We start from the raw sequence: 15303 nt of genomic DNA, 5'->3' as shown, positions 1-15303 counted from the left end.
CTGCAGAGTTGGCTCCTGGCTCATAAGTTCCTAAAACTTCTACCTGTTAATCTCCAGCTGTCTAGAAAGCATGAGAACAGCTCAATTGTATGGAAAACACTTAATGCAATTCTGCTTTTTTAAGTTTAGGAAAAAGACGTGGATATAGTAGAAGATGAAATCGGTGGTTTTTTTGGAGTATACATAAGTAACACATGCATGGAAATCTCATTTAGAGGCAGAATTTTGGTGAAACTCCCCTTTTAGTTTGGGGAGAAAGCTCTTCAGAATGAAAAATTGCCACAATATGATTTAAAACTTTGAATGATACCTGTGGTATAGTTTCCCAGGAGGAGGAATTAGGCTGTGTTGCCACATGAGTGTTACTTAAGTATCCCCCACGGTATATTGGTATGGCTGAGATGGAGTGGCTTAGGGCAGTATAACCAACTTCTGTAGAAATGAGCCTTTCTGTTAGAGAAGAAGTAAGTGATAATGCTTTAGTTAAACTTAGAGTGGCGGGAAGGCATTCCTGGAGATAACACTGGCTTTCAAAGCAGGCATAGGCCATTAAAAAACTAGTTACATTAAGTACATAGATTATTAGCTGGAAGGGTTTTCATTTTTGCCTTGAACATAACCTACTAGAAATTAGACTCAAGAATATCTGGCACTGAAAAATTGGGTGTACCACTTGTGAGGGGAGAGGCCTTTTGTGTTGCCATTATTTGTGAATAGTGTTAGAATAGGGGCTGGAAATTTAGTTAAGTTGGGAAATTCTTGGTAAAACATGTTCAAAATTCACTATATGGAACGTTGAACCAATTTTATAAGAAGCAACTGGTACATGTCCTCATCTATGGAAGCCTCAAATTTAAACAAATGTGCAGTTCCTAAAAGGTTCTAAGCTTAACTTTGAAATGCCAACAGATGTGCTAAAAACCAGGTTGCACCAGGGTTTTTTAGGAATAAAGATTTTAAAACCTGTGCTATTCAAATTTTTTAAATTTGGCTTTAAAATGAGACTACAGGGATCCCTGAGTGGCCTCAGTTGGTTAAGCGTCCAAACTGTTTTGGCTCAGCTCATGATCTCAGGGTCTGGAGTTTGAGTTCCATGTCAGGCTCTGTGCTCAGTGCAGAAGCTGCTTCAGATTCTCCCTCCTCTCCCACTTCTGCTCATTCACTCTAAAGTAATAAAAAAAATGAATCTACAAAATATTTTTATTGAACAGTGCAGTAGTTTACTCCTAGATCCAATCCCTGATTCTACTGGAATGCATGGAAATTGAAGAGGAAAATGAATATAGTTAATTTTTCTCTTAAAAATCATTTTATTTATTTATAATGTCTTCCGTTAGTACTCAGAATGGAATTACTGTTTTACAAACATGAAAGGTAATTTGCTTAAGATTGCTGCTGGCTAAAGAGATTTTACATTTACTCTTGACCAGTGAAAATGTTTTTGTTTGCAAAGTTGGGTTGGCTTGTGTTTTTTCAAGTGTTTAATGCCATCAGTTTTTTGGAAAGGGATTCAGTCTTGATTGTGGCTAAATGTAAATTAAAAAATACACTGTGCATCTCCTATTTATTACTAAGGGTTGCTCATTGCTGACAAGTTCCAGGTGAAATGGACTCAGTTTATGGAGCATTGAACTTAATGGAGAACTTATCACTGTTTTCTCAACTATACTAGGGCCACATTTAAAATCAGTGGCACCGGTTAAACATGGAAATATCTGGACCATGCCTGTTTGAACCACAATCTCTAGGAGATACCAGGAATCTGAATATTCTACAAAAATAGTGATTTTTGTTTAAGATTTTATTTGAGAGAGGGCACGTGAGCAAGGGGAGGAGTACTTGTAGAGGGACAAGCAGACTCAGTTGAGCGCGGAGCCCCACCACAGGGCTTGATCTCATGACCCCCATATCATGACCCAAGCTGAAATCAAGGGGTGGGTGCTCTACCGACTGAGTTACCCAGGTACCCCAAACTCAATAGTCTAAACACTAATTCAGCACAGCAATATGTAGTAAAAAACACGAATGGGGATGCCTTGGTGGCTCAGCCCGTTGAGAGTCTGCCGCCTTTGGCTCAGGTCATGATCCTGGGGTCCTGGGATTGAGCCTGGTGTTGGGCTCCCTGCTGAGAGGGAAGTCTGCTTCTCACTCTCCCTCTGACCCTGACCCCCTACACATGTACTCACTTGCTCTCTCGAATAAATAACCCTAAAACAAGTATGTTACCATACCTTTTCATTAATTCACCCTTCGTTCCCCAGTGTACAGGTGCAGTGGTAGGCCCTAAGGATGCAGTGGTTAGGAATCTCATTTGGAGAGGAAATCCAGTAACAATGAGAAAAGAAGCCAGTGTTGGGAGATGTGTTTAGGAAAGCAGAAACCAATGTGGGTGTACCTACAGGTATACACATTCACAATCATGTTTGAAACATTGTAGAGTTAAAACTAGGAAAATCTCTGTGTTTTGACCCAAAAGTCTGTCCCCTGCTCCTCTTAGCCAATGAAAAAAATAAAGACCACTTGTGTACACAGGTAGCCATCATTGGCCCCAGCCAGGGAAGAAATCTGACCTGAGAGAAAAAAGTAATAACCTAGAAAATAAAGCACTTTACATTCGTCTATATTTTAAAAGGGGAGTTAATCTGAGTCGAGAACATCGGAAAATCTAAAAGGCAAATATTTCATAGGCTTGGGTTCCTATTTGCCAAGTGAGCAGCAGGGCGCTGGCAACAGGGTTGTGGTTAATGGACACACCAGCTATCCTGTGACCTCAAACCTTCTTAGCCTTCCTAGCCACCTCATTTTCTGCCCAGAATGTGTCCTCCCACTTAATACCTCTACACCCATTCCACCTACTCCCCCAAACTTAGACATGTAATCCCCAGCCCTGTAATTGTGAGAGAAGTATGTAGCAGAACTTCAAACCTTAGAATCCTTTCAGAAGTATTTTACCCTTTGATCATCCTTGCCCCTTTTATCCCTGAATTCTTACTATCTTTAAGGATGGGCTTCGTGGAAGGGAAGGGTCAGTTCACCTAAAACAAACAGTCTGGGGGCGTAGGGGGGCACATATGACTGCTGCTTATTGGAACAAAGGGGAAGAAGTCATTTTGATAGCAAGAAATTAGGAACAGAGTAGCATAGAAGGTACCAGCTAGGTCCCTCAGAGACCTCCCTAGGGTTCAACCTGAGGCTGGGCAAGTAGAGGATGATTAGTGAGAGCAGGAGCTCCAAGTAAGTTAAAAGCAGAGAAGGCTTAAGCCTCACTTTGATTTGGAACCCTGCAAAGCATTCCTATGACCACATGGGCTAGTAAAGCACGGCAGAAATTGAGGCATATCATGTTTTGAAATAGACCCTGAGATTTTATGCACACACACACACACTCCACAGGATTTCCTTGATTCCTGCATGGCATAAGAGGGACACCAATTGAGTGCTAATGGGCTTGCCATGGCAAAGGGGAAGGTTACTGCATAGCAGAGGCTGTAAGATAGCTAGCCCAGCAATGCAGTAACCTTGCTTGTCTCGGAAAGGTGGAAGTGAAAGGCCTTTTTGAAAAAACAGCCCTAATAAGGGGTCTGACCTTTTTTTTTTTTTAAAGAGACTTGAGAGAGAGTGAGAGAGCATGAGAGGGAAGAAGGTCAGAGGGAGAAGCAGACGCTCCGCAGAGCTGGGAGCCTAATGCGGGACTCGATCCCAGGAGTCCGGGAACATGATCTGAGCCAAAGGCAATGGCTTAACCAATTGAGCCACCCAGGTGCTCAAGGGGGCTGACCTTTAACTGAATAATTATTTCCCTTAAATTAAACCATTTAAAAATGGAAAAGACCAACTTGCGTTTAACTTGGCAAGTGTATGTGTTTTTTTCTACCACCACTGGATTGGGAACTTAACGAGAAAGAGGGTATATATGGGTATCTGAGAGAGAGAGTCCCCATAAAAGCAAGAAAGTTGAGGCAAATACAACCAGATCGTAAGTTCTAGGTGGAGGTGGCCCCAGTTGGCTTGGGGTCTTCATTTGGTAGATCAGGTAGCTTTTTTATCTAGATCATTTATTTGTATCTGTGTTTCAGATTGGCACCAATTCTTTGTACAGTTCAGACTCCAGAACACTGCGCTATCAGGCTGACTCTAATCTCCAGTTGTGACCAAATCATCTCTTCACTCACTGCCTGCCTATCCTACTTCCTTGGCTTCCTTTCACTTGAGACCATTCCTCTAGTAAATCACTTGCACAGAATCCCTGGCTGGGGCTCTGCTTTTAGGGACACGATCTAAGACAGTTGAGCTGCAGCTAGAACAGAGATTTACATCACCCAGACATCCTTGACTTAGATTTTGATGAAGTAACAAGACATAGAGTTATCTCCGAGGAAGGGGTGAGAGTTTTTCATTTTACGGAGAATAGCTGCATTCTGTTAGGCAGTATTTTTTCAAGTATATGTATGTCGGGGCACCTGGGTGGCTCAGTGGTTAAGTGTCTGCCTTCAGCTCAGGTCATGATGCCGGGGTCCTGGGATCGAGCCCCACATCCAGCTCCCTGCTCAGCGGGAAGCCTGCTTCTCCCTCTCCCACTCCCCCTGCTTCTGTTCCCTCTCTCGCTATGTGTCTGTCAAATAAATAAAATCTAAAAATAAATAAATAAAGTATATGTATGTGAACAAAATAGCCAGGGGGTGGGTTATAATGGGCTCTTTTGTTAAACAACACAGTTTCACTTTGCCCTTTCTAATAGTAACCAGCTTGGCTTCTGCAGTTTTTCTTTCTCAGCTGTATGTAAACTTGCCAAGATAGAAATCCTGGTCCTGGGAGAGTCCTTCTCACACCAAGAGAGTAAGCATTTGCCCCAGGCTTGCCTTACCTACAAATTTGTCCCAGGAATTTGAATCCTTTTTTTTTTTTTTAAGATTTATTTATTTATTTATTTGACAGAGATCGCAAGTAGGCAGAGAGGCAGGCAGAGAGAGAGAGGAAGCAGGCTCCCTGCTGAGCAGAGAGCCCGATGCGGGGCTCAATCCCAGGACCCTGGGATCATGACCTGAGCTGAAGGCAGAGGCTTTAACCCACTGAGCCACCCAGGCGCCCCAGGAATTTCAATCTTGAGCAGAAAGATTGCAGGCAAGTTACAATGATCACAGTTAAGTTTTTGTTTTTGTTTTTTTAGCAGCACTAGTAGAAGAAAACTTTGGGCAATTTCTCGAACTGCCCAATTGCTGTTTAGAAGTCTTGTTCCCAGCCTTTCCTTCTATCCAGAGAGCTTTCTCATAACTTTTCAAAAAGTCTTTCTGCTTAAACTAATTAGCCAGCCACTTGCTGTTCTCTGCAGTCCTTCAATCCGAGCCCTCTCTGGGCCAAGCAGCATTTCTGATTTCAGGGAGGACAACAGTCTGGGTGGCAGCTGCTCGCTCCACGTCAGCTGCCATTGCTGCCAACCAGTGTCACTTGGACCTTCACAGTTAGACCATCTGGGGGCATAAATCATTTTCTGGGGGACTGCCAGGCCCTATCTCAAGGCTGCCACTGAGCATCAAAGGCAACCAGCAACATGCCTCAAGTTTCTGGCTTTTCCCTCCACTTTGACTTGAATAAAATGCCACACCTCACAGAGAAGAGAACTGACTTCTGGAGCAGCTATCAAAGGGGTGGATGATGCCATTTGGAAGGAAAGAGGAGTCAGTTCTGGATGGGAAAACTTGGACCAAAGGGAAATAAAAAAGCAGGGGGAGAGACATGCCGCTGGGTGAGCAGTCCCCTCCCACCGACTAGCCCAGCCTGCCCTGTATGCCTGGGCAGGCTGTCGGTTTGGCCAAGGCTACTAAGCTGTCTAAAAATGCTTGGTGTTTTTAAGAGATACAAAAAGAATTATTAGATTACAGTAAGAGTTGGTACTAATGTTCTTGAAATGAACCACGGGCTGTCAGCTTTTGCTAAGATGATTGACAACACAGACAATCTTGGGCAGAAATTGCCAGCTGTTCCAGACAACTACAAGGTGACTTTTGTGCACAGAGATGTGTCAAAGCCAGTCCCCTGTTGTCCTCTTAAACCTGATTGGCCTGAAAGCAAGAAGGTGTGCTACATGCAAGATGACAGGAGCTTGGTTAGTTAAGGCAACAGGAGTGTAGAGTTTGGGAATGAATATCATCTACCCTAAACTTGGGAGTTATGTAAAAATTCCAGATTCAAGTGCCTGGAAGCTCAGCCCGGACACCTCCCACGTGCATTACTGGTCCAATGAGACTGGGCACAGAGGAGAGTTCACCTTTATTTCTGACGTTAAGGAAGCAGTCATGGTTTGCCCCGTGTCCTCCAACTTCCTATCCAAGCCAATGGATGTTTCCTAGTTTGGTGTGATTTTCGCTGGTGCTCGGAAGAATGTTGGCTCTGCAGGGATCACATTCATGATCATTGGTGATGACCTCCTGGGGTTTGCTCTCAGAGAGTAACCCCTCAATCCCGGAATACAAAGTATAAGCTCCAAACTACTCCTCAAACAACATACCTACGTATTTCAGCATCTATGACATGGGCTCAATCCTGAAGTGGATTAAGAACAAGGTAGTGCGGCCACTGGAGAAGCTCAACTCCATCAAAGCACAAATGATTTATGATATTACTGATAATTCCCAAGGGTTCTAGGTATATTCAGTGGATCCCAGAATAGAAGCAAGACGACTATTCCATTCTTCAGTGGCAGTGCCAAAGCAGATGATGCTTTAGGAAAAAAGATTACTTGCTAAAACTCTTGAACTCAATATGATCTCCTTGAAAGGGAGTAGGTCTGTGGGAGTCATCTGGCCTCTCTGTGTAATGCTAATGGGATAGAAGATGTTTGGAATCTGGCAGCATCCATGAAAAACTCTTTGGAGATGCATCAGCTATGAACGTACCTCACCAATATGTATTCTGCCCCTGAACAATGTACAAAACTTAAAGTAACTTGGGAATGGCTACAGAACAACAAACATGGTATTCTTGAATGAACACTTAATTATAGATTCTTCTTTTTTCAAAGAACAACAGCAAAACATTCACAACTCTAGCAAAGGTGGTGAGACTTAATAGACACCTTGATTTTTTTTTTTGAGATTTTTAATTAAGTGGGTTTTTTGTGTGTTTTTTTGTTTGTTTGTTTTGTTTTTTTAAAGAGAAGAGAGCTGGGCAGGGAGGGTTAGGGAGGGAGAGAAAAAATCTTAGGCAGGCTCCACGCCCAGCACAGAGCCATCACAGGGCTTGATCCCATGACCCTGAGATCATGACCTGAGCAGAAATCAGGAGTCGGACACTTAACCCACTGAGCCACCAAGGTGCCCCTAAGTTTTTATATTTTTATAGAAATCTCTACACCCAACATGGGGCTCAAGTTCACAACCCCGAGATCAAATCACATGTTCTTTTTTTTTTAATTTATTTATTTTTAAACATATAATATCTTTTTATCCCCAGGGGTACAGGTCTGTGAATCGCCAGGTTTACACATTTCACAGCACTCACCATAGCACATACCCTCCCCAATGTCCATAACCCCACCCCCCCTCTCCCAACCCCCCTCCCCCCATCAACCCTCAGTTTGTTTTGTGAGATTAAGAGTCACTATGGTTTGTCTCCCTCCCAATCCCATCTTGTTTCATTTACTCTTCTTTTACCCCCTTAACTCCCCATGTTGCATCTTCTCTTCCTCATATCAGGGAGATCATATGATAGTTGTCTTTCTCCGATTGACTTATTTCGCTAAGCATGATACCCTCTAGTTCCATCCACGTCATCGCGAATGGCAAGATTTCATTTCTTTTGATGGCTGCATAGTATTCCATTGTGTATATATACCACATCTTCTTTATCCATTCATCTGTAACACCCAAAGAACAAATAATCCAATCAAGAAATGGGCAGAGGACATGAACAGACATTTCTGCAAAGAAGACATCCAGATGGCCAACACACATGAAAAAGTGCTCCATATCACTCGGCATCAGGGAAATACAAATCAAAACCACAATGAGATATTACCTCACACCAGTCAGAATGGCTAAAATTAACAAGTCAGGAAATGGCAGATGCTGGCGAGGATGCGGAGAAAGGGGAACCCTCCTACACTGTTGGTGGGAATGCAAGCTGGTGCAACCACTCTGGAAAACAGCATGGAGGTTCCTCAAAATGTTGAAAATAGAACTACCCTATGACCCAGCAATTGCACTGCTGGGTATTTACCCTAAAGATACAAACGTAGTGATCCAAAGGGGCACGTGCACCTGAATGTTTATAGCAGCAATGTCTACAATAGCCAAACTATGGAAAGAACCTAGATGTCCATCAACAGATGAATGGACAAATCACATGTTCTTTTGACTGAACCAACCAGGCACCCCAACAGATACCTTAATTCTGACTTGAACTGGAAATATTTTTTAAAAGTCTTCCTTTTGCTTTCCTAACAAATTCTAGTTTATGGCATCTTTTTTTTTTTTTAATGTCTTTTTTGCTACTTTTTCTAACTAGATCTCAGTATTCAAACTTGTCTGTGAACTTAATTATGCAAATTGTAGCTAATTGCTTCTGGAGATACACAAACAACAGCATGGAGGGCAAATGGGGTCCTCTGAATGCTGAATCTTGATCCTTTCCGAAATGACAGCATTAGGTTCTCCTGGGTCCTGCACCTGTTAATTCAAGTCCACACTGCCTGTGTGGTGTTTAGGGGTTCCAGTCTCAAGGGCAAGCTGGGGGATCTTTCTTTCTTTTTTTAAAGATGTTATTTATTTATTTATTTATTTATTTGACACAGAGAGAGAGATCACAAGTAGGCAGAGAGGCAGGCAGAGAGAGAGGGAAGGAGACTCTCCACTAAGCAGAGAGCCCCATTCGGGGCTCGATCCCAGGACCCTGAGACCATGACCCGAGCTGAAGGCAGAGGCTCAATCCTCTGAGCCATCCAGGTGCCCCAGATCGCGTTATTTTCATAAAGAGATAAAAGTGACATACTATGTGTTTATATAGCAATGTCTGTTTTTTTTTTTTAACTTTTTTTTTTAAGATTTTATTTATTTATTTGACAGAGAGATCACAAGCAGGCAGAGAGGCAGGCAGAGAGAGAGGAGGAAGCAGGCTCCCTGCTGAGCAGAGAGCCCGATGCGGGGCTCGATCCCAGGACTCTGAGATCATGACCTGAGCCGAAGGCAGCGGCTCAACCCACTGAGCCACCCAGGCGCCTCTTAACTTTTTATTCATTTATTTGACAGACAGATCACAAGCAGGCAGAGAGGCAGGCAGAGAGAGAGAGAGAGGAGGAAGCAGGCTCCTCCCTGCTGAGCAGAGAGCCCGATGCGGGGCTCGATCCTAGGACCCTGGGATCATGACCCGAGCCGAAGGCAGAGGCTTTAACCCACTGAGCCACCCAGGCGCCCCGCAATGTCTGTTTTTAATACCAGTTTATGTCTTTATGCCTTTATATTTCTAGTAATACAGTTCTCAGAATCCTTGACTTTGTGCATTATAACATTAGCAACAGCTGTGTTCCCCCTCCCATCTTCCCGCCCCTCTTTTAAGCTGTTTCACAAAAAAGATATAGTTCTAATTCACTTTTGCTTTCTTTCCAACAGGTAGAAGAGAGAAGGCTGTATGTTTGGTTCTTTTTTTTTTTTTTTTTTTTTTTGGTAAGTTGTTGAGCTAAAATTAAAATTCTCTGTCAAATTTCCTTATCCTTTGTTCATTTGATGGTTCTCTTTATAGTGTTTGACCAAAGTGATGCTATGAGTTCTGGAAGATCTTTGCTGAAGATTCTTTTCCCCTATTGTTTATCCACTGTCGGTGTGTTATGTTGAATATGTGAAGGACATTAAAAACCTAAAATAGGGGCGCCTGGGTGGCTCAGTGGGTTAAGCCGCTGCCTTCGGCTCAGGTCATGATCCCAGGTCCTGGGTTCGAGCCCCGCATCGGGCTTTCTGCTCAGCAGGGAGCCTGCTCCCTCCTCTCTCTCTGCCTGCCTCTCTGGCTACTTGTGATTTCTCTCTGTCAAATAAATAAATAAAATCTTTAAAAAAAATAAAAATAAAAAAAATAAAAACCTAAAATATCTAAAAAGAGAGAGAGAGAAACAGAAAGAGAAAGGAGAATTTCCTCTTAAACTGCTCTAAGGCAGCTTCTCTGTATAGTTTGTCCAGTGTAACTCCTACCCTGTGACTAGCTATGTCTCTTCAAGGCTCGCTAGGAAGCAGTGGCTAGCACAGTATAACATCCTCTTGTATTACTTTCCATTTGAATCTTCTTTTTCCCTTTCCTTCACTGTTCATGTCCTCAGAAGGCACCTCACAGATAAAACATCAGCACTTAACCCCTGCCTCAGATAAATCCCTGCCCCTCTTCAAGGTTAATATTTGTCTTTATCTGTTTACTTTTTGTACTTTTTAAAAAAAATATTTTATTTGTTTATTTGACAGAGAGAGAGCACAAGTAGGCAGAGGGAGAGGGAGAAGCAGACTCTCCACTAAGCAGGGAGCCCATGAGGGACTTGATCTCAAGACTCTGGATTGACCTGAGCCAATGGCAGATGCTTAACTGACTGAGCCACCTGGGCACCCCCGTACTTTTTTTTTTTAAGATCTTATTTTTAAAGTAATCTCTACACGCAGCGTGGGGCTTGAACTCATAACCCTGAGATCATGAGTCATGTGCTCTACTGACTGAGACAGGCAGGCACCCCTGTACTTTTTTAAAAAGCAGGTTTTACTATTTTTAGTAAATAGTCCATTTACTATTGTTGTGTCCCCCTCCCTCACTTTTTGCACTGCAGTCTAGCTGGGTGATCTATTGTCGACTAGCACCAATTCTCCAAGTCAAAGTATGCAAGGGAAATACACTTGTATGATCCTCTTTAATAGAAGATACACGACACATTCTGTCTAGTTCTGCCTCCCAGAAGTAAAATAAAATAACTAGAAGGCCTGCCCCTCTTCTACATATTTGAATTTCAGTTCTGGAAATTTCTTCAGCCTGTCTGTGCAAGAACCCCTTGCTTGATAATTTCTAGGATTCATTCCACAAACAGCTCAGCCTCAGCTTCTAGCAACCACGAGCGAAAGAAGGTGGTTACCACATCAGTATTTTGCATTATATCCTAAAGTGGCGAGTTCAAGGTTGTTCGAAGAGATCCCATTTGGAAAGCAGTGTATGCACCAAGTCTGCATTGTGGTGAAGAGAATATGTCAGGCAGGCACTGAGGAGTTTCAACATCGTTCAAATCACCTTGTCAATGACATTTACTTAAATGTATAACCTACAAAGGAGCATTAATGGAACTCAGAGAACCTCTCAAGGACTGTGTAGTTTGTTCCACAACTCTGTTGCATTTTTTAGATAGCAAGGAAAACAAATAGATTACTGCTTTATTATAAAAGGATATAACTCGGGGGGCGCCTGGGTGGCTCAGTGGGTTAAGCTGCTGCCTTCGGCTCAGGTCATGATCTCAGGGTCCTGGGATCGAGTCCCGCATCGGGCTCTCTGCTCAGCAAGAAGCCTGCTTCCCTCTCTCTCTCTCTCTCTGCCTGCCTCTCCGTCTACTTGTGATCTCTCTCTGTCAAATAAATAAATAAAATCTTAAAAAAAAAAAAAAGGATATAACTCGGTAACAACCAGATAGAGGATAGGGTAAGTTACCTGGGAAGGGGCATGGAGCTTCAATGCTCTCTGAGCATGTCATTCTCCCGAAATCTCTAAGTGTTCATCAAACTGGAAACTCTGCTCTGGTTTTTATGATATTTAGTTCTTTCTCCCAAGTAGGAAATATTAATTTCACTAGTTAAAGGCAAACTATTATTCAAAAATTCTAATTGATTTTGAATGTAGTAATAATGTTAATGATATATAATGGAGATAATATATTTATTCTGTTATAACTAAATTTTTTTTTTTTAAGATTTTATTTATTTGACAGAGAGAGATCAGAAGTAGGCAGAGAGGCAGGCAGAGAGAGAGAAGGAAGCAGGCTCCCTGAGGAGCAGAGAGCCCGATGCGGGGCTCGATCCCAGGACCCCGGGATCATGACCTGAGCCGAAGGCAGAGGCCTTAACCCACTGAGCCACCCAGGCGCCCCAAACTAAATATTTTAAAACAGAAATTATTTTAAGAGTGGGAGTTTACACCAGAAAGAAAGAGTCCATTCTATCCCTAAACCAAACCCTGTAGATGGAACATTTTACACACAATAAGATGAGAGGAGGAAGAGAAAGAGCTTCCAAAGGTACTAAGAAAACCAGGATAATATAATGCCCCAAAAGCCAAGAGTGAATTTCAAGGAAGTTGTCAATTTTAAATGCTATAAATGGATAAATCAAGGAGAAAAGGAACAGAGGAAAATTGCTACCCAGTAGCGAAACTTATCTCTTTTCTGCTAAGCCTTCTTGGGGCTTTAGTCTCTTGATCACTTTAGGAGAGTGGGGGGAAATGAAAATAATTGAGAGGTCCTATCTTCAAAAATCCATTTTACTTCTCTGCTTTCCTCCTTCCGCATATATGAAAAATGACAGCTGTCTCTCTAGCAATGTTTACTGTCCAGCCATTGCTCTTGCCAACTTTAAGAATACCTCTTAACCCACTCTTTAAGTTTCTGCCATAGCCTATCATGACAGAAAACAGCAGATGTAGCAGTGATCGTTGCCAATGCTTGACATTTAATTTAGCTATTCAGAATGATGGCTTTCTTGATGACTGGAATAATCTAAGTTGGATACTGTGTAGGAGAGGGAAAAGGGATAGGGACACAACATCATTTATTATGCCTCCTCCCTTTGTTAACCCTGAAAATACAAGTTTAGGGACTATATAGAGGTTATCTTGACCTCTTCAAAAGCTATTTCTGCAGGGTAAAGCTTCTGGCAAAGATTTTCAAAAGAAAAAAACTCATCAGGCATGTTCCTTTGGCTCTTTGCCCCTTTTAATTTCGTCCTTCTTTCTGTGAACACAATGCCCATAAGGGTAGAGCCATCCTACAACCATAACGACCAAAAAAACCCCAAAAAACAAAAAGGTATCACTAGGTATCTCTAGTGATACAGAAAGCAAGGAGCCTAGTTTCTTGCTGACATTTTCACACAGGCACATCGACTATGGACTTATTATATGAGAAAAACAATCCCCTTTGTATTTAGTCACTATAATGTAGTTTTCTGTTGCTTGAAGTATAATACTACCCATTCGACTGTCTGCCTTCCTCACTAGATCACAAGATGTCAGGGACCATGTCTGTATTTGCCACCTGTGCAAGATAGGAAGCTTTCATAGCAAGTTACAGAAAACCCAACTCAAAATTGCTTTAAATTATAAGGAAGTTTATTAACTTACATAATGAGATCCAAAAGCGGAACAGACTTAAGAGCTGACATAATCCCATTATTCTAGCTCCATTTCTCTGCTATTCTTTTGGCTTCCCCCATGTGTTGACCTTGTACACAGGTTGCCGTCAAAAGGATGGTAACAATTTCACACCTCATATCCATGCTCAATCATGTCTAGAGAGAACATGAATCTCTTCTGTAAGTTCTCCTGGAAAAGCTTTTCTGGAAGTATCCTACAAACCTATCTTTGCAATTCACTGAGGTGAACTGGGGAACATAAATAATCTTAACCCTGTCCCTTGCAAGAGGATGATATTACCTTAAGCAAGTCCAGACCACTCCTGGAGCTCAAGATGCTGAGCTCCAGGAGTGGAGCTGGTATACCACCTGTGGATAAGAGGGATTCCTGAACAACATCAGGATTCTGTCGGGAAGGAAGGAGGGAAAGAATATTGAGTAGGTAAAGAATTCCATTTTGTATTCCTAACATCTTGACCACATATTAAAAAAAATAAGCCCACCTACGATGCAAAATTTATGCTTATCTCAACAATAAGTTGAGAGAAGGAAGCTTTTCTTATTTATCCTACTACTAGTGTCTGACTCAGTATCCTGCACACACTAGGATCTAAGTTGTTGGTTTTCCTTCTCTGTCAATAAGGCTCCATGAGAGAAAAATAGCCTAAATTATATAACCTCCTGAATTCTTTTGTAGATTGCCAGATTTTCTTGCTAATCAATTTTTTAGAAGCTTTTACTTATTTGAGAGAAGAGAGCGAGAGAGAAAGCAAGCATGAGTGGGGTGGGGGGGGCATGGAGCAAAAGGGCAGACGGAGAGGAAGAAGCAGACTTCCCGCTGAGCAGGGAGCCCCATAGGGGGATCAGGATCCTAGGACACGGAGATCATGACTTGACCCAAAGGCAGACGCTTAATCAGCTATCACCCAGGCACCCCTTTTGCTAATCACTTTGACTCCCAAGGCTTAGAGATGCTGGTAGACAGAAAAATCCCAAATCAACAGATTACAATAACAGTAATGTATTAATGTACTAGTGACTTCTTCTGGGAAAGCAAATTATAATGAAATTCTTTTCTTTTTTTTTTAAAGATTTTATTTATTTATTTGACAGAGAGAGATCACAAGTAGGCAGAGAGGCAGGCAGAGAGAGAGGAAGGGAAGCAGGCTCCCCGCTGAGCAGAGAGCCTGATGTGGGACTCGATCCCAGGACCCTGAGATCATGACCTAAGCCGAAGGCAGCGGCTCAACCCACTGAGCCACCCAGGCGCCCCTTAATGAAATTCTTAAAAATTTCTTTTTCTTACCAAAACAAAACTGGAGAGATGAAGATGATGTTCTGCTTCTCTGGGGGCACAGTTGTCAAACTTAAAAATTCCAAATCCTCCAAAAATTCTCTAATTCCAAGATTCTTTACTGTCAATAATGAGGGATGACTACTGTTACTTTTAATAGTTGGTTTTCAGAAAGGCACGAAAATTTCGTATTATCCACGGAGATTTAAGTCTCTGACAGAGAGCACAAGTACATTTCTTCTATACTAAAATTTCAGTAGGCAAATTTGGATCATCATTAATTGACTAGGGTACCTCTCTCCTCATCCCATATTTTTTTAAAGTTTGGGGAGTTTGAGCCCCATGTTGGGTATACAGAGATTACTTAAAAACAACAAAAAAAGTTTGGGGCTGTAAGGTGATACTTATTTCCTCTAATAATGTCTCATTAGGGCTACTAACTTAGTCACTACTTGACCAGAATGGTTGGCATGGGTGAGTTTGGTTCACAGAAAGTGCCCCAGACTTGAGGACTGTTAAACAAGGCTTTGAATCCCAACCCAGACCACTGCTGTGACCAGGGCTAACCGCTGAAACCATACAGGTTGTCTTGCAAAACGGGGAGTACAACCGCCGGCTGTTGCCACCGCCAGGACGATATGAGATTCAGCACGAAAGCAC

The 15303-nt window shown here is 42.3% G+C and overlaps 1 long non-coding RNA gene and 1 pseudogene across 1 annotated transcript; one reads left to right on the top strand and one right to left on the bottom strand.

The window, feature by feature from the left end:
* The first annotated feature begins 5733 nt into the window (after positions 1-5733).
* Positions 5734-7057, top strand: LOC125082955 (phosphoserine aminotransferase-like; annotated as a pseudogene).
* Positions 7058-9429: 2372 nt separating this feature from the next.
* On the bottom strand, positions 9430-14975 carry LOC125082882 (uncharacterized). The gene is made up of 3 exons (XR_007122131.1): positions 14656-14975; positions 13651-13755; positions 9430-9846 (listed from the first exon to the last, which is right to left on the bottom strand). It is a non-coding gene; the product is annotated as an uncharacterized LOC125082882 (long non-coding RNA).
* Positions 14976-15303: the final 328 nt, after the last annotated feature.

The sequence above is a fragment of the Lutra lutra genome, chromosome 13 (genome assembly GCF_902655055.1).
Source record: "Lutra lutra chromosome 13, mLutLut1.2, whole genome shotgun sequence".
In the NCBI taxonomy this organism is placed as follows: Eukaryota; Metazoa; Chordata; class Mammalia; order Carnivora; family Mustelidae; genus Lutra; species Lutra lutra.
The sequence above is the reverse complement of the archived record's forward strand: the minus strand, read 5'-3'. Positions and strand labels throughout refer to the sequence as shown.